Genomic DNA, 20,826 nt, shown 5'->3' with positions numbered 1-20,826 from the left:
TATAAGATACTATTAAAAACACCTGGCTATATTAGAAAGTATTTGAATGGAATGGAAATGAAAACACCCATATCAAAATTTGTGGGATGCAGTTAAAACTATGGTTATATGGAAGTTTATAATGTTATATTTTATATTAGAAAAGTAAAATAATCTCAAACTATAACCTTCCATATTAATAAGACAAATAAGAGAGATTAAAATCAAAGGAGAAGTAAATAATATAAAAAGAGAGACTAAACATAAATAAGAAACAAAAAACTAATGAAGTTCAATGCAAACAAAACCTGATTCCTTAACAACAACTAGCTAGACTGGTCAAGAAAAAGAAATAAAAGAATGGAAAAGGGAACACTGTTACACGCCGTATTGGTATTAAATGATAGAGGAGGGAAGGTGGCAGAGTACAAAACTGCAGGAATCAGTCTCTTCACCACAACAACTATAGGAATAGCAGGAACTCTCTGCATCAACTATTTTGAAAGTAAGGGAAACACGGTGGAGCATCCAGGGATGCACGGGAGGAAGAAGCTAACAAACTGCAATAAATAACAGTAAATTCAGCAACCATCATTCCCCATCCCCCAGCTTCATGGGGGACAGCAGCGGGGACTGCAGCATGGGCTCCTGGTGCAACTCGTTCATGCAAGGGTGGGACATAAAGATCGAGTCCTCCAAGCTTTAGGGGTGTGTGGTCTGATCACTGATCACTGTTTTTTATCACCTACTTCAGAAAACTGGACCCAACACTGAGGGTAGCCATTGTTACACACACAGGCAAAGGTGGCAGAGGAATCAATGAGGAGGACCAGAGTTTGGATTTGCTGAAAAGAAATTTATTTAAAAATAATCCTCAGTTTAATCAAGGAGATAAAAGAAAACAAAGAGAAGGAAAGTTTTTAAGGAAAACAATGAATGAACGATATCAGAATTGCTTTGAGAGTCTCAATATAAACCAAACAGAAGCACTGGCATTGACGAACTGAATAACTGAAATGAGGAATTCCTTAGGCAGTTTCAATAGCAGATTGGAAGTGGCAAAAGAAAGAATCAGTGATCTCAAAGGTAAGAACACTGAAATGACTCAGGATGAGAAGCAGAAAGAAAAAAGAATGAACAGAGCTTAAGAGACCTGTGAGAAACCATCAAGCACACCAGCATATGCATTATGGAAGTCCCATAAGGAAAAGAAAGAGAAGGAGCAGAAGAAATATTAAGATAAATAATAGCAGAAAACGTCCCACATTTAACAGAGGACAGGGATATGCATATTCAAAAAGCTCAATGAACACCAAACAGAAAAAATTTATTGAGAACAATTCCAAGACACATAGTAATGAAATTGTCCAATAGCTACCACAAGGAGAGAATACTGAAAGTTGCAAGAAAAAAGCAATGAGCTATGTACAAGGGAATCCCAATAAGATTAAGTGTTGATTTCTCATCAGAAACCATGAAGACAAGAAGGCAGTGGTAGAAAATATCTAATATGCTGAAAAAAATAACTGCCAATTAAGAATTTTATATCTCCAAGACTTTCTTTCAAAAATGAAGGAGAAATTAAGACATTCCAAGGTAAACAAAAGCTGAAAGAGTTCATTACCACTAGACCTGTCCTACAAGCAATACTAAAGGGAGTTCTCTAGTGTGAAAGAAAAGACCCCTAAATGGTGTATAAAGAAATAGAGATCTCTGGTAAATGTAACCATATGGGTAATTCTAAATATCAGTACTATAGTATTGAATTTTGAGGCATATAACACCACTTTTTCCTTTTTACAAGCGCTATAATGCGAATGTTAAAAAAGTGATGGTAAATCTATGGTTTGGGACATAGAATGAACAAAGATATAATTTGTAACAAATAAAGGTGAGGGGATGGAAGGGCATATGGGTATATAGATATAGTATTGAAGATAAGTTGGTATCAAGTCAAAGATAATTGTTGTAGATCCTAGGATGTTTAATTTTAGCCCCATGGTAAACATAAGGAAAATACCTTAAAAATACATTCAGAAAGAAATGAGAAGGGACTCAATTTGGTAGAATATTTAAAAAATCAAATGAAAATTAAAGCAAGCATTAACAGAAGAACTGAGGGCCAAAAAAAGTTATAATAGTTACAAAGATGAAGTAGGAAAATGGCAGAAGAAACAATTGCATTATCAGTAGTTACTTTAAAAGTAAATAGATTAAATTTTCCAGTCAAAAGGCAGAAACTGGCAGAATGGATAAAAAGCATATGCTCCTTACAAGAGACTCATCTTAAATTCAAAGACAAAAATAGTTGAAAGTGAAAGGATGGAAAAATACATAATAAGCAAGCAATAACCAAAAGAGATCTAGCATAGCTATACTAATATCAGTTAGGATAGACCTCAAGTCAAAAATTGTTACAAGGGACAATAAGGTCGTTCTATATGGATAACGGGGTCAATTTAACAAGAAAATATAACAATTATAGATACATATGCACACAAAAGCAAAGCCCCTAAATATATGAAGCAAATATTAATAGATTTGAAGAAACAAATGTTTATACATTTCAAAACACCCACAATAAGAAAATAGAAGACTTGAAAGATACTCTAAACCAGCTAGACCATATATAGAACACTTCACCAAACAGCAACAGAATACACTTTCCTCTCTAGTGCTCATGGATCATTCTCCAGAACAGATCATAAGTTAGGTCAATCCTCAGAAAACTCTAAAATATTGAATTATATAATCTATCTTTTTTGTCTACCATGGAATCAAGCTAGAAATCAACAACAGAAGAAAAATGGAAATTTCACAAATATGTGGGAATTAAACAATATATTCTTAAACAACCAATAGGTCGGAGAATAAATCACAAGTGAATCAGGAAATATCTTGAGGTGAAGAAAAATGAAAACATAACATACTGAAACTAACAGGATGCAGCAAAGGTAATGCTGAAATGGAAATTTGTAGTTCTAAATGCTTATGTTGAAAAACAACCAAGATCTCAAATCAGAGACCTAATTTCACAACTCAAGGAACTAGAAAAAGAAGAACAAACTAACCTCAAAGCAAGGTGAAGGAAGGGAATGAGAAAGATTAGAGTGGCTAAAAATGAAAATAAAGAATTTACAAAATTAAAAAGTTTCACCAAAATCAAAAGTTATTTATTTAAAAAATGAACAAAATCAGCAAATCTTTAGCTACACTGACAAAGAACAAAACAGAGAAGACACAAAAGCTACAATGAGAAATGTAAAGGGGACATTACTACCAACACCACAGAAATATAAAGAACTATAAGAGGATACTATGAACAACTGTACAACGACAAATTAGATATCCTAGATGATATAGACAAATTCCTGGAAACACAAACTACATAAATTGACTCAAAATGAAAAAGATCTCAATAAACCAATAACAAATAGAGATATTGGTACAGCAATCAAAATCCTCCTGATGAAGAAAAACCCAGGCCCAGATGGCTTCACAGGGTCATTTCACCAAATTCCAAAAATAGCTAACTACTGAAACCCTTCCAAAAATTTGAAGAGGAGGGGATATTCTCTAACTCATCCTATGAGGCAAAAAGCACTGTAGTAGTTAGGTTCAGGCATCAACTTGGCCAGGTGATGGTGCCCAGTTGTTCTGTTGCTATGGACTTAAATCATCAGCATGTGAATTCTATTTATGGCTGATTATATCTGCAGTCAGCTACAGGGTGTGCCTTCAGCAATGAGTGACATTTAATTTAATCAACATCAGGTTTAAAAGAAAGAGGTCTCAGCACAGCCCAGCACAACTTAGTCAGAGCTCAGAGATGACTCAGACCCAGATGTTTGGAGATGCAGAAGGGAAACATCTGAGAGAAAGCTGTTTGAACCCAGACACCAGGAGACAGGGCCAGCACACATCACTGTGCATCTTCTCAAGTGACAGAGAAACTCACATGAAAACTAGCTGTCTTTCTTCCAAGTAACCGTAAATTTGTAACTAAATAAATCCCCTTCATAAAAGTCAGTCTATCTCTGGTGTATTGCATTCTGGCAGCCTTAAGAAACTAAAACAAGCACCCTCACACCAAAGCCAGATAAAGATACCACAGGTAAAGAAAAGTACAGATTATATGTTATGGATATAGCTGCTCAAATCCTCTATAAAATACTAGCAAATTAAATCCAATACATTAAAAGAATTATACACCATGATGAAGTGGGATTTATCCCAGATATGCAAGAGTGATTCAACATAAAGAAAACAATTAATGTAATGTATACCACAGTAACAGAATGAAGGGGGAAAATATCATCCCAATGATGCAGGAGACACATCTGAGAAAACACTTAGAAACCTAGGATGGGAGGGAAACTTCTTCAACATGATAAAGTGGATATATAAAAACCCAAAGCCAACATCATGTTCATTGCTAAAAGACAGAAACCTTTCCCAAAAGATTACAACCAAGACAAAGATGCCCACTGTCACAACCATTATTCAACATTGTGCTGGAAGTCCTAGCTAGAACTATTAGGGAAGAGAAGGAAGTCAAAGTAAAAGGCATATAAATTGGAAAGAAATTGCAGAAGACGTGATCCTATATACAGAAAACCTGAAAAAAAAAATCCACAGTAACACTACTAGAACTAATAAACAAGTTCAGCAATGTGGTGGGATAGAAGATCAACACCCAGAAATCAATACTGTTTCTATACATTTGTCATGAACAGCTCAAGAAAGAAGCACTTTTTAAAAATTCTATTTACAATAGCAACTAAAAGAATCAAATGATGTAAAGGACTTGTACACAGAAAACTGTAAAACATTACTAAAATAAATAAAAAATCTAAGTAAATAGAAAGCTATTCTATGTTCATGGATTGAAGACTAAATATTGTTAAGATGCCAATTATTCCCAAAGTGATTTACATATTCAACACAATCCTAATCCAATAATCAAACTTATATGGAAGCTGAATAGCCAAAGCCATCTTGAAAAAGAGGAACAAAGTTGGTGGACTCACACTTCCCCAATCTTAAAACTTATTATGAAGACAGAACAATCAAAACAGCCTAGTGTTGGCAAGAACACACATATAAACAAATGGAGTCAAACTGAGAGTTCAGAAATAAACCCTCACATTTATGGCTAACTGATTTTTGACAAGATTGCCAAGTCTGCTCAATTGGGAAAGAATAGTCTCTTCAACACATGGTGGTGGGAAAACTGGATTCAATATGCAAAGAAAGAAGGTGGATCCCTACCTTATACCATATACAAAAATCAACTCAAAGTGGATCAAAGACCTAATTAGAAGAAACAGAACTCTAAAACTCCTAGAGAAAACCATAAGGAAGCATTTTTGGAGTTTGCAAAAGCATGGTTTCTTAGACTTTATACCCAAAGCACAAGCAGCAAAAGAAAAAATAGATAAATGGGACCTCATCAAAACTAAAAACTTGTATGCATAAAGGGACTTTATCAAGAAAGTTAAAAGATAATCTATACAATGAGAGAAAATATTTGGAAACCACATATCTTATATAAGTTTAAGTATATGAAGAAATCCTACAATTTAGCAATAAAAAGACAAAACCAAATCAAAAGATAGGCAAAAGACTTGAACTGACATTTCTCCAAGGAAGATATACAAATGACAAAAAAAGAAACACGTAAAAAGATATTCCACACAATTAGCCACCAGGGAAATACAAATCAAAACCACAATGAGATACCATTTCACATCCACTAGAATGGTTACTATTAAAAAGGGTTGGGGGGGATTACAAGCGTTGGAGAGGATGTGAGAAATAGGAACATGCATTTATTTTTCATTTTTGGTGGAAACGTAAAATGGTGTACCTACTGTGGAAAACAATTTAGCAGTTCCTCAAAAAGTTAAGTATATAGAATTACCATATGACCCAGCAATCCTGCTTTAAGGTATTTCCCCAAAAGAATTGAAAGCAGGGACTCCAACATATATTTGCACATCAACGTTCATAGGGAATTATTTTCAATTGCCAAAAGATGGAAGCAACCCAAGTGTCTACCAACCAATGAATGGGTAAATAAAATATGGCAATACATACAATGGACTATTACTCAGCTGTAGAAAGGAATAAAGTCCTGATACATGCAATACATGGATTAACCTTGAGGACATTATAGTTGAGTGAAATAAGACAGACCCCAAGGACAAATAAATGTGTGACCACATTGGTATGAAATAATTAGAATAAGCAAATTCAGAGTCAGAAACTAGAATACATATTTCAAAGGATTAGGGTGGGGGTAGGGAATGGGGGGTTAGTGCTTAAATTGTACAGAATTTCTATTTGAGCTGATGAAAAGTTTTGGTAATGCAAGGTGGTCATGGTAACACAGCAGCATTAATTTATATATTGAAATGTGGTTAAAGGGGGGAATTTTAAATTGCATATATATGTTATTAGAATAATTTTTTAAATAGATACATAGGACTCATCACAAGGAACCCCATTGTAAACCATGAACGAAGGTTAATAGCATAATTATAAAAATATCTTTTCATCAATTGTAACAAATGTACCACACTAATGTAAGGGTGTTGAAAATAGAGTAGTACATGGGACCTCTATATTTTATGAATGATTTTTCTGTAAACCTAAAGTTTCTCTAATTAAAAAAAGAGAAATTTCATGAACAACCTTATATCTACAGGAATGAGAAAAAAAAACAGAAAGGAAGTAAAACAAATTTTTTTTTTCTCATACCTATAAGTTTATTCATGAAATTCCTCAATTTTATCTAATCGATCAATTCCTTGAAAGGCATAAAATTCCAAAACTCACTCAAGAAGAAATAGAGAGTTTGGATATTCTTATAACTATCAAAGAAATTAAATTTGTGGTTAAAACATTGCAATAAAGAAAGTACTGGTAAATTCCACCAAATGTTACAGGAAGAAATAAAAGCAGCTTTACATAAACTCTCCAGAAAATTGATCAGGAGGGAATACTTCCCAAGTCATTTTTCGAGGTGAGAATAAGCCTGTACAAAAGCCAAACAAGGAAATTACATAGTAACAAAACTACAGGCCAAATCTCTCATGAAAAGAGATGCAAAAATCCTAAACAAAATATTAGTAAAATGAATCCAGCAGTACTGAAAACAACAACAACAACAACAATTGAATATATTAAGAGCACAGCATGGTTTATCACACACACACAGAGCTAGTTCAACATTTAAACACTAACTCTGTAATTCACCATTTTAATAGATTTAAAAAGGAAAAACACCATATTATTATCCCAAAAGATGCAATAAAAGCATTTGACAAATTAAAAGTCTACTCATGATAAAAGCTCTCAGCAAACTAGGAACAGAAGGAAACTCCCTAGAATTGATAAAGGGCATCTACAAGAAACCTACAGTTGATTTCATACTTATTGAGTAATAAGTGAATATTTTCTCCCTAAGATCAGGAAAGAGGCAAGAATGCTATCTTCCCTACTCCTATTCAACATTATACTAGTGATCTTAGCCAAGGCAAAAATATACATATATCTGAAAAATAAATAAAAGGCAAACATACTAGAGTGAAAAAAGGACATAAGGATTTCACTATTTACAGAAAACAGGACTACCTATGCAGAAAATTCCAAAGAGTGCACAGAAAAAGTTACTAAATCTATTAAAAGAGCTTAGCAAGACTCAGATAGTAAGTCAATGTACAAAAGTTTATTGTATTTCTATGTCCTAGTAATAAAAAATTGAACCTTCAAACTTTAAATAGGCCTATGTGCAATAGCACAAAAGGTCTAGAAACCAAGCTGAATTTTAAAATAAAAAATTTTGAAATAATTTCAGACTTACAAAATAGGACAAAGACCTTAGGTGTATTTATTTCACCAAGATTACCCAAAAGTTTGCATCTTTCACAACTAGAGTACAATAATGAAAATCAGAAAAGTGATCTTGATAGTCTTATCAAATCTACAGACTTCATTCAAATTTTGCCAATTGAATACTAATATATTTTTTCTCTTCCAAGTCCTAATCCAACATAGCATGTCAGATTCAATTGCTATGTCTTTTTAGTTCACATGAATCTGGAATAGTTCTTCAGACTTTGTCTTTCATAATCTTGATACTTTTGAAGGGTAATGATCAATTACTTGCAGAATGTCTCTCAAAATGAGTTTGCCTACTATTTCCTCATTATCGAACTGAGTTTATATATTGTTTGTGAGATTACCACAGAAGCGATGTAGTGACTTTCTCCGTTTATCATACTAGTAGGTACATGATGTCAGTTTGTGTCACTACTGTGATGTCTTCCAATGTTCTTCATTATACAGTTATTATTTTCCCATTGTATCTTTTGAAGATACTTTGAAACTATGCAAATTGTGTTTCTCATCATGCATTTGCCACCTTGTTTTAGCATTCATTGATCGTTCTTTCCTGAAACAATTTTTATTGTGGCATTTCTATTTCTATCATTCCCACTATAATTATTAGTTGGAATTCTACTGTGTTAAGAGTGTTCTGTCTCATTCAAATTTATTTATCCATCTATTTATATCAGTAAGGACTCACGGATTCTTATTTAATTCTATAGATTATAATGCATTTCATATATATGTATATATTTTTTAATTTCCTTACTCAATATGCCCATATTTGACCATTGTAAGGCTCTTCAAGTTGGCTGCTGCATCATTTTGGCATATCCCAGTCATTTTCAGAATACTTCCTTACTTTCTGGCACCATAAGGTATCCTATATTCATCATGCAAGTCTCCTGCTTTTGTTACAGAATCAGCCATTTTTCCAAGGAGCTCATGTTTCTTTTGCTGGAGAGTGGTATTTAGAAACCAAGAGGTAGTTGAGAGATGATCTCATCCACACTGGAGTGTTATTGCTTCTACAGTATTTCAGTAGACAGAGTAAGAAATGTATATTTATATGCATGAATAAATAGTTCCATACTGATTCCTCCACAGGAAGGGAAAAAATCAGCCCTTCATGACACATGGAAACTGGCCTAGCACTCACAGCAAGGCCGTGTTATTCTCCTACTGAATATAAACAATGTCATAGAATAGCAACATCAGACAAGGTCACAAGACCATGTAAAAACAGAGACAAAATGAAGCCACTGAGTAATTTTTTTCTAAGCACAGAAAAACAAGGTCACTGTGCCACCAACAAAACATCAAACATCCCTCACTTATGGCTAAACTATGTCAACATTACTTCTTTATCAATTACAGATTTATTCTCCTTCTAGTCTGCCATTGCATAGATGAAATTTACTGAGATACCAAATCACAGAATTATCCTGCTTTCTGACAGCATACAATCTAGAGTGAGCATCCACATCCTTAGACTTTGCATGATTCACCCAACCAAAAGTCCAAGTCCCATACCAGTTTCCATTCAACATCCTTAAAGACACACTACAGTTCCCTAAGATGCATAATCTCACTCACAATAATGAGTAATAAACCAAACTTGTTAAATTAGTAGTCTTTGGCTGAAGGACATTTACAGCAACCCATTCCCTTATCTAACTCCTTTCTTGGTTATATATCTGTTTATATTCACCATATCTGTATTTAATTGCTAAACTCTAGAATACAGATAAAATGGTTTCAGAATTACAAACCCACACATTTGTGAAATACAGACCTACTAACTAGAACTCAGTTTTTGTGTACAGTTCTTTTCATCTTTAGCCTTAGTTTATTTGGTTAAAAGACTGTCTCTCAGTTTCTTAGGTCTTTGGTTTCTTTTTTCTCCCTCGTTCCCCTCAATGTGATTTTGTTATTAATTTGAAGAATACTTTGTTTCTGTTTGTTTTTCCATGTTAGTTTTCTTGTATTTGTGTCCATTTTAATCATTTATTTTTGAGGATATGAAACATTAATATTGTTCCAAAAGTCGAAACTAAACAAAAAGGCTAATTGAGGGTTTAATGCCCAAACCTTCTAGTTTATTCCAATTGCTCTTTCCACTCACTCCCACCTATTCGCTCTACTATAAGGCCTTTATCATTATTTTATTTTAATTATTTATTTTCTGATATGTATTATATATTCATATACCATGTAATCATCCAAAGTGAATAATCAATGTTTCACAATATCATCGCACAGCTGTGAATTTATCACCAGAATCTTTTCTTCTTTTCTGTGAAAAATAACATATACAAAAAAAAAGCAATAAATTTCAAAGCACATTGCAACAATTAGTTGTAGAACAGATTTCAAAGTTTGGTATAGATTACAGTTCCACAATTTTGGGTTTTTACTTCTAGCTGCTCTAAAGTACTGGAGACTAAAAGAAATATCAATATAATAATTCAGCAATCATATTCATTTATTAAACCCTACCTTCTCTGTATAACTCCACCATCACCTTTGATCTTTCTCCCACTCTTTAGGGGTATTTGGGTTATGCCCATTCTTGTATTTTCATGTTGGAAAGGGCTGTCGATAATATGGGATAGGGGGATGGAACTAGCTGATGTTACGAAGAGGCTGGCCCCTGTGCATTTCAGAACTTATCTGGGCCAGGGACCTATCTGTAGGTTTCTGGAAAGTTACCCTAGTGCATGATTTTTGATGAACAATTGAATCTCTTTACTTGTGATCGCTTTGTTGAGATCTTCTATTTCTTCTTGAGTCATTGTAGCTTGTTCATGTGTTTCCAGGATTTTGTCCATTTCATCTAAGTTGTCTAGTTTGTTGGTGTATAGTTGTCAATAGTACCCTCTTATGATTTTTTAAATTTCTTCAGGGTCTGTGGTAATGACCCCCACCCTAATTTCTGACTTTATTTGCATCCTCTCTATTTTTTTCTTTGTCAGCCTTGCTAGTGGTCCATTAATTTTAACGATTTTCCAAAGAACCAACTTTTGGTTTTATTGATTCTTTCTATTGGTCTTTTGTTCTCCCATTCATCTAACTCTGCCCTAATCTTTGTTATTTCTCTCCTTCTGTTTGCTGTTGTTTCTCAAGTTCCTCCAGGTGAACAGTTAAGTCCTTGATTTTTGCTCTTTCTTCTTTTTTAATATAGGCATTTAGATTTAATAATAATAAATTTCTCCTCAGAACAGCCTTTGCCACATCCCATAAGTTCAGATATGTTGTATTATCATTTTCATCTGTCTCCAGATAGCTACTGATTTCTCTAGAAATTTCTTTTTTGAACCACTGTTTTTTTAAGAATGCATTATCTAGTCTCCATATAGATACATGAAAGTTCTCATTCTTTGGTAGTTATTGATATCCAGCTCCATTCCACTGTGAGCATAGAAAGCGCTTTGAATAATTTCAGTATTTTTAAATGTATAAAGACCTGTTTTGTGCCCCAGCATATGATCTATTCTGGAGAATGTTCCATGAGCACTAGAGAAGAATGTATTTCCTGGTACTTTGAGGCATAATGACTTACATATGTCTGTAAGGTCTAATTCATTTATCTGTTTCCTTGCTGACCCTCTGCCTGGTGGTTCTATCTATAGAGGAGAGTGGTGTATTGAAGTCTCCTACTGTTATTCTTGAAATGTCTATCACTCCCTTCAGTTTTGCCAATGTTTGTCTCATGTACTTTGGAGCTTCTTGATTGGGAGCATAAACATTTATGATTGTTATTTCTTCTTGGTGAATTGTCCCTTTTATTAATATGTAGTGTCCTTCTTTGTCTTTTATGATGTTTTTACATTTAAAGTCTATTTTGTCTGATATAAGTATACTACTCTGCTTTCTTTTGGTTACAGCTTGTGTGGGACATCTTTTTTCCATTCTTTGCCTTTCAGTCTATTTGTATCTTTGTACCTAAGATGAGTCTCTTGCAAGCAGCATATAGCTGGATTATATTTCTTAATCCATTTTGTGACTCTGTATCTTTTACTTGCTAAATTTAGTCCATTAACATTCAAAATTATTACTGTAAAGGTGTTTCTTGAGTCCACCATCTTATCATTTGGATTTTTTGGTCAGATCTATATATTCTTTTCCCTCTTCCTCTTCTTATCCTCTAAGTTACCCTTACTGGAACTCTTCAATTCTGTACCCTCCTCCAGACCTCCCACTCCTGTCTGTTTCTTTTCAAATGGCAGAACCTCCCTTAGTATTTCTTGTAGGGCCAGTCTCTTCTTGACAAATTTTTTCAGCATTTGTTTGCCTATGAAAATCATAATCTCTCCCTCACTTTTGAAGGACAATTTGGCTGGGTACAGAATTCTTGGTTGGAAGTCTTTCTCTTTCAGGATCTTAAATATATCATACCACTGCCTTCTTGCCTCCATAGTGCCAGTTGAGTAATTCAAAGTCAGTCTTATGTGGTTTCCCTTGTATGTAGTAGATTGTTTTTCTCTTGCTGCTTTCAGGATTTTTTGCTTCTCTTCAACATTTGACCGAATGATTAGTATGTTTCTTGGGGAAGGCCTATTTGGATTTATTTTATTTAGAGTTTGTTGGGCTTCTCTTATTTGCATATGTATGTCCTTTATAATCATTGGGAGGTTCCCCCCATTATATCCTCAACTAATTTTCCTAGCCCTTTACTCTTCTCTTCTCCTTCTGGGACACCAATGATTCTTATATTTGTGTATTTTGTTTTGTCCTTCACTTCCCGGAGAACCAATTCAAATTTTTCCATCTTTTTTTTTGCCATTTACCCTCTGTGTGTTCAAAAACAGTTGTCCTGTCCTCTAGTTCGCTTTTTCTTTTTTCTGCCTCTGTAAATCTGCTGTTGTTGTCTCTAGTATATTTTTTATTTGGTCTACAGCATCTTTAATCTCTATGATATTTGCTATTTTTCTATTTATTCTTTCAAATTCCTCTGGCTCTTATAGTGTCTTCATGATCTCCTTTATGTCATTAGCCATCCCATTGATTTTATTTAATAGAGTTATATGAACATCTTTGATTAGTTGTTCCAAAGTCTTTGTTTCCTCCAGTTCTTTAGTTTGGTCACTAGGCTGGGCTATATCTGTCTGCATCTTCATAAGATTAGTGATCTTCTGTTGTATGTGAGGCATGTCAATTTCTTGATAGAGTTGCTTTGGAGGTTGATTTCCTTTAGTAATCTAAAGTTTTGATTTTGTGGGATGGATGTGGAGCAGGATGTGGGGAATTAGGTGGGGCATAACAGTGCAGTGATGGGTTACAGCACAAGTATAGGCATGCTACATTTGGGCCTGTGAGCATGGGATGTGGGGTGGGGTTGTGGATGTGTGGTGCAGGGTCTATGGGAATGGGTTGCAGCAGAGGCAGGCCTTGGAGTTCAGAAGCAGAGTGCAGAGTGGAGGATACAGAGGTAGGACATGGTGGGAGGTGCATGGTTGGGGGGCTATGTGGACCCATGGGGGCTTGTGCACAGGCAGGATGTGGGTGGGTACATGGGGCACATGGGTATAAGGGTGTGGGATATGGGGGACAGGGAGAGCAGGGTGCAGGTGTCTTGTGCAGAGGAAGGGATCCAGGGGGGCAGGATGCAGATGTGCGAGTGTGTAGCGGCAGGGCACAGGTCATGGGGGTTGCAGGATGTGGGTCAGTGGCACGTGATGTCAGATGGGCAGGGCCATCACAGGGGAGCACACATGTGGAATGTTGGGGCAGGAGTGCACGTGTGCAGGGTAGGGGCTATATAACACAGATGTGCACATAAGCACCTGCCAGGTGTGGGAGCAGGGCACTTGTGCCAGGGGCTGGGGGAAGTGGGTGCACATATGCAGGGCAGGGGATTGGGGTGCAGAGGCCAAGAAGTTGGTGTACAGATGCACACATGCACAGAGGTGGTGAGAATCGGGGCAGGGCTGCTTGGAGCATGGTTGGGGGGGAGGGTGACGGGGTTCAGGTGCATGAGCTGTGGAAAGTCAAGGGGCCAGGGAGCATGTGTGAGGGGAGCACATTCAAGGAATGCAGCTTGGCTTCCTTCTTTGTCCCCATCTCCCTGTCCATGCACTCCTAAGGGCTCTGTGCTTCTGTTTCAAAAGGGGCACATTAGGCTGTTTACACCAGCTGGTTGGTCTCTGGTTCTCTGCATCTCAGTTCCTCACTTTTGCAACCAGGGCCTCTTTATGTGGGATAGAAGACCCTCCCAGGTCACTTACACCTTGGAATCACCATCCTAGTCACCTTTCTGTCACTTCTCTAGCTGTTCCTTGGAACAGGGATGAATTCAACCTAACCTACTCCGTCATCTTCCCAGAACTTTCTCTCATTGTTTTTTGTTTTGTCTTCTGGGTTTCTGTCATGATGGATAACCTTATGCATATGCATTTATGTATTATTGTAGATGATTCTTCAGTGTAAAGTCTTATAAGAGATTTAAGGTCAAAGGTAAACGATTATGTAGTTTTGTTAGAAACTGTAATATCCCTTTGTATTGCTCTGGGTTGTCTAGAGAAATAGAATCAACAGGAAATATCTGTAAATATGAGATTTATAATATGCCTCACACAACCATGAGAATGGAAGAGTCCCAAATATACAGGGCAGGCTGTGAAGCTGGCAGCTCTAATGAAGGGTCTCAGTTAACTCTAAGGAGAGACTCGCTGGCTGAAGAAGCAGTGAAAATGTCTCTTTTCCTCCTAAAAAGCCATCAACTGATTGAATTATCTCATTGGTGAGAGGAGCATCTTATTTGATTACAGATGTAATCAGCCACAGATGCAATCAACTGAGTGATAATTTAATATACCACCCTCCAGTTTACCAACCAGCCATGAAACATCCTTGCAGCAATAATCAGGTCAGTGCTTGCCTAACCAGACAATTGGGCATAGTCACTTGATCAAATTGACACCAGAACCTAACCATCACAGTCCACCCCTTGTCAATTTGGCAGCTATACATCACCTTGAAACATGGTTAATTTCCAAGTAGAGCACAATAACAGACATTAATTACATTCAACTGCCCTGTGTACAACCGGAAACATACTACATCTCTCCAGAATAGGGTGCAAGTCCTTAGGTAACATTCATTCTTAAAGTTCATATACTATGACTTAAATATTATAACATGAACAATACAACTTATTTCATATGATAAGAGGAATACAAGGTATTTGCTTATGTACAGATGCAAGCATAATCAGAACAAAACAGGGAGGAAATAGTCATACAATCACAGTCCTCATTTCTGTTACTGGACATGTGGTCATAGTTCATATTCATCACTGCCTTCTTCTACTACCCATTCCATGCTCCCTTTACCCTCAGCAAGCACTTCAGCTGGCCATGGTTCTTTGCCAGATGGGTTGAACCAAACCTCCATTTCTGAAGTTTCTGGGCCCCTGATAATCCTGCCTGGATTGGGTTTTTGCCATTTTCCATTGACTTTAACCACAGGGCATGGTAGTACTAAGAGATGCCCTAGAAGATCTCCTGAATTCCAGGAAAACTCTCCTTGACCTCCATAATGTAGTTGCAGACTTATTACCTCTTGATAGTAAGACAAGTAATCCCCTTTTATGCCTGTTGATTCAGTGGCATAAGAAGCCCAAAGTGGCCAGGTGGCAGTCATAACTTCCAGTTCAATGGAATCATTGCTGTCTCCTGATCGGGGTGATAGTGAATATTGCTACTCTCATTTCCATCCTTTGACTCCTGGACCCATGAATCCTGGCTATGGGAGAAATAGCACCATAGAATGGTGTATGATTAAGAGAATATGCAACATCCTGGAGAACATTGCCCCAGCCCTACAAGGTACTGCCACCTAGTTGGCATGATAATTAGGTCTTCAAAAGACCATTCTACCATTCTATCAACTCAGCTGCCTCTGGATGTTGAGGAACATGGTAAGACCAGAGAATTCCATGAGCATGTACCCATTTCTGCACTTCATTTGCTGTGAAGTGGGCTCTTTGATCAGAAGCAACGCTATGTAGAATACCATGACAGTGCATAAGGCATTCCGTTAAGTCCATGGATGGTAGTTTTTGTGGAAACATTGCATGCAGGGGATGCAAACAAATATCTAGAGTTTGTATCTATCCGAGTTAAAACAAACTACCATCCTTTCCATGATGGAAGTGGTACAATGTAATCAATCTGCAATCAGGTAGCAGACTGATCACCTCAGGGAATGGTGCCATATCTGGGACTGAGTGTGGCTCCCTGCTGCTGATAGATTGGGCATTCAGCAGTAGCCAGGGCCAGGTCAGTTTTGGCAAGTGGAAATCCATGTGGCTGAGCCCATGCATAACCTCCATTCCATTCCTACCACCATGCCCACATTGTTCATGAGCCCATTGGGCAATGGCAGGAGTGGCTGAAGAAAGAGGATGACTTGAATCCACAGGACAGGTCATCCACATAGGACACAAATATCTTCATGTTCTTTGCCCACTCAGAAAGGTCTATCTACAAACCTCTTCCCCAGACCTCTTTTTCACCAATTTTCCAATCATACTCTTTCCAAATCCCTGACCATCCAGCCAAACCATTAGTAACAGCCTATGAGTCAATATACAAATGCACCTCTGGCCAGTTCTCCTTCCAAGTAAAATAAACACCCAGGTGCACTGCTCAAAGTTTTGCCCACTGGAAGGATTTCTCCTCACCACTGTCCTTTAAGGATGTCCCAGAAAGGGACTGTAGTGCTGAAGTGGTCCACTTCCTGGTGGTCACTGCATATCATGCAGAACCATCTGTAAACCAGGCCCAAGTTTTCTCTTCCTCAGTCAGCTGACTATAAGGAACGCCCCAAGAGGCCATAGCTTTGATCTAGGAAAGAGAAGGTAATGTGGCAGGAGTGGTGGCCATGGACACTTGGGCCACTTCCTCATGTAACTTACTTGTGCCTTCAGGACTGACCCAGGCCCTATCACTTATATAAATAACATTTCCATTTTATGATAGAGTGCTGCTGTGCATGTCCAACTTTATAGTTTAGTGAGTCAGACAACACCTAGCTCATGATAGATGATTCAGGTCTATGGTAATAGACAACTCAGGTCTCATGGTAGCTTGTTGGCCTATGGCTGAGCATTCAGTCTCTAATAAGGCCCAGTAGCAGGCTGAAAGCTGTTTCTCAAAAGAAGAGTAGTTACTTGCAGCAGATAGTAAGGCTTTGCTCCAAAATCCAAAGGGTCTGCATTGTGATTCCTCCTTTAAGGGCCTGCCAAAGACTCCCAACAGCATCCCTACTTGCCACTTGAAACTTCCAGCACCAGCAGAGCTGCTGGATCATATGGCCCAAGTGGCAGAGCAGCTTGTACAGCAGCCTGGACATGTTGCAGAGCCTCCTCTTGTTCAGGTTCCCACTCAAAACTAGCAGCTTTTCTGGTCACTCAGTAAATGGGCCAGAGTGCATATCCAAATGAGGAATATGTTGTTCCCCAAATCCAAAAATGCCAGCTAGGCATTGTGCCTCTTTTTTGGTCATAGAAGGGGAAAAATGCAACAGTTTATCCTATACCTTAGAAGAGATATCTTGTCATGCACACACCACTAGACACCTAGAAATTTCACTGAGGTGGGAGACCCCTGTATTTTTATTGGATTTATCTCCCATCCCCTGACATGCAAATGCCTTAACAATAAATCTAGAGCAGTTTCTCTACTGTCCAATCAGCACATCATCAATATAATGGACCAGTGTGACGTCTTATGGGAAAGAGAAATGATCAAAGTCCCTGAAGACAAGGTTGTGACATAGGGATGGAAAATTAATATATCCCTGAGGCAGGACAGTGAAGTATACTGCTAACCTTGCCAGCTGATTGCAAACTGTTTCTGGTGGTCCTTACTGACAGTTATTGAGAAAAAAGCATTTGCCATATCAATAGCTGCATACCAGGTTCCAGGCAATGTGTTGATTTGCTCAAGCAATGATACCACATCTGGAACAGCAACTGCAATTAGAAGCACCACCTGGTTAAGTTTATGATAATCCACTGTCATCCTCCAAGTCCCATCTGTTTTCTTCACAAACAAAATAGAGTTGGATGGGGATATGGTAGGAATCACCACCCCTGCATCCTTCAGGTCCTTAAGAGTGGCACTAATCTCTGCAATCCCCTCAGTAATATGGTATTGCTTCTGATTCACTATTTTGATAGGTAGAGGCAGTTCTAGTGACTTCCACTTGGCCTTTCATACCATGATAGCCCTCACTCCATGAGTCAGAGAACCAATGTGAGGATTCTGAAAGTTGCTAAGTATGTCAATTCCAATTATGCATTCTGGAACTGGAGAAATGACCACAGAATGGGTTCAGGACCCACTGTGAGATGGGCCTGAGCTAAAACTCCATTGATTACCTGACCTCCAAAAGCCCCTATTCTGACTAGTTGACCAGAGTGATGTTTTGGGTCTCTTGGAATTAGTACCACTTCTGAGCCAGTGTCTAAGAATCCCTGAAATACCTGATCATTTTCTTTTCCCCAGTGCACAGTTGACTGTGCAAATCAGTGATGGCCATAGGTCTCCTTGAGGAAGGCTGAGAGGAAGGTTAAAAGTATAGAGTTTGGGCAGTGTAAAAGGGTTCTTCCCCAAGGCCAGCCCTCCCCTTATTCAAGAGGTTCTGGGGTCTGTAAACTATCTCAAATCTGGGAATTGATTAAGGGGTCATGACTCTCTGCTTTTGTAATTCAGGTTAGACTTCTGTTCACTTGACCTAGAATTCTTCTGCTTATACAGCTCAAATAAGAATTTAGTAGACTGCCCATGTATTTTACTTCTAAGTAGTCCATGATCTACTAGCCAATGCCATAAGTCTCTGTGAGTCAGATTATTCTGACCGCTGCTTTGAGTCTACTGTTCATTGTGGTGGCCATGCCCACCCTGTCTATGGTGTTTACCTATAGCCATATGCCTTCTGCCAACTAGGGATCCCATCATCCCCATTCTGTTTAAGGATTCCAGCTCAGTGACAGCAGTTCCCACAGTAATATTTGACCTACAGGGAAGGGCAACAAAAGAGTTCTTCAGATATGATGGAGTTAGTCTCACAAATTTATTTCTCAAGGTTCTGGTGAAAGATGTGTCCTCTGGCCATTTCTGGGGCATTTGAGCAGATCTTCCATGATAAATTCACTCTTATATTCCATATCTCTAAGCCTCTGGATTCCCTCATCTACGTTATACGAGGGCAGTTCTGGCATTTTGACCTCAGGTAATATTGGCCACCTTTTGATCCATGTTTTAGCCAACTATCCAAGCAAACTAGTAATGCCCTTTCTAACCCCTTGAGCTACAACACTGAATGCAAAATCTCTGCTTAGTGGGGTCATATCAATAAATTCAGCTTGATCCAACTTTAAATTCCTTCTACCATTATCCCACATCCTTAATATTCATTCACACACATATTCCCCAGATTTCTGTCTATATAGCTTGGAAAATGTATGCAGCTATTTTGGAGTAGAGCATACCTCCTCATGGGTCACACTTTGTACCTCACCTTTCAGGGCCTTTTTGGACTTTAATTATAGGTCTTGAAGAAAAGAGGGTGGATCAGGGTGGGTCATGAAAAGAAATAGAAGTGTCTTTCAAGCCAATTAACTCAGGGTATTCCATTGAAGTTTCATCTGGTGAAACGTGATTAGTTGTTCCAGACAGAAGAGTGAGGGCTGTATCCCCAGGGCTGTTGGGTACAGGGTTAGCAGGTACTGAAGGGTTAATCTCATTAGGTGGAAACTGGATGGCAGACTCCTCTAGGCAGATTGGAGGCTGGGAAGCTGTTTCCTCAAGACAGGATGGAGGTTGGGAAGCTCTTTCCTCAGAGAAGTCCATTAGAGGTCTATCTAGCAAAGGCTCAGCAGATTCCAGGGATTCCATCTCCCCATTGCCATCATGAGCTTTCAGCTCATCCCTTTCCCTCATCACTGTATCCAGCATATCTAACAACAACCAGCCAACATCATTATACCTCTTAATTCCACAAAACTTCATAAAGGTGTCAAAAACACTCGCACTCAGAGCCTTGCCTCATATTAGCATACAATCAGCAGAATCTAATGGTGATATACTGAGTATCTCTCTGGCCAACTCACACTATGGACTGTCAGTGCTATCTTGATTATTGGAAACAGAGTCATTAGTGCCTGAGTCTAATCAGAGTAGAAAACCAATTATAAAAGCTCATTTTGAAGATTGTGTTTTTCAAGAACCACCCCATTTCTGGTACCAAACTGTATTAGGGTTCTCTAGAGAAACAGAACCAACAGGAGATATCTGCAAATATGAGATCTATAAAGGTGTCTCACACAACCATGGGAAAAGAAGAGTTCAAAATCCATAGCGAAGGCTGTGAAGCTGGCAACTCCAATGAAGGGTCTAGACAAACACCACAAGAGAGGTTCACCGGCTGAAGAAGCCTTCAGCTGACTGGATTATCTCGTTGGTGGGAGGCGGGCCTTAGTTGATAACAGATGTAATCAGCCACACATACAATCAACTGACTGATGATTTAATACACCAGCCTTCTGGCTCATCAATCAGCTATGAAGCATATTTGCAGCAATGGTCAGGACAGTGCTTGCTTCACAGACAACCAGAACCTAACCATCACATCTTCCCACCCCAATATAATTGTATTCATTTACATTCCCATCAACAATATATAAGAGTGCTGGTTTCTTCACAGCCTTGCCAACAGAATGTAGTTACACTTTTCAATTTTCACCAGTTGAGAAAGGTGATAAATGATATTGCAGAATAATTTAATTTTCATTTTTCTAATTATGTCTGAAGTTAGATGTCTTTTTATGTTTAACAACCACTGTAACATCTTATCAGAATGATTTATTCATGGCTTTTACCTAATTTCTACTGTTTCTTTTTTAATTTCCGCCTGAATTTTTAAGAATCCATTATGTATAAAGAT

The 20,826-nt window shown here is 37.8% G+C and overlaps 1 protein-coding gene across 1 annotated transcript in view; it reads right to left on the bottom strand.

Moving 5' to 3' along the window:
* Window positions 1-20,826, bottom strand: part of CCDC85A (coiled-coil domain containing 85A) — a 627,527-nt gene that overhangs the window by 283,963 nt on the left and 322,738 nt on the right. The gene's annotated exons all lie outside the window — the stretch shown is intronic.

This window comes from Tamandua tetradactyla, chromosome 17, assembly GCF_023851605.1.
Source record: "Tamandua tetradactyla isolate mTamTet1 chromosome 17, mTamTet1.pri, whole genome shotgun sequence".
NCBI classification, from domain to species: domain Eukaryota; kingdom Metazoa; phylum Chordata; class Mammalia; order Pilosa; family Myrmecophagidae; genus Tamandua; species Tamandua tetradactyla.
This window is presented reverse-complemented; position numbering and strand designations above follow the sequence as displayed.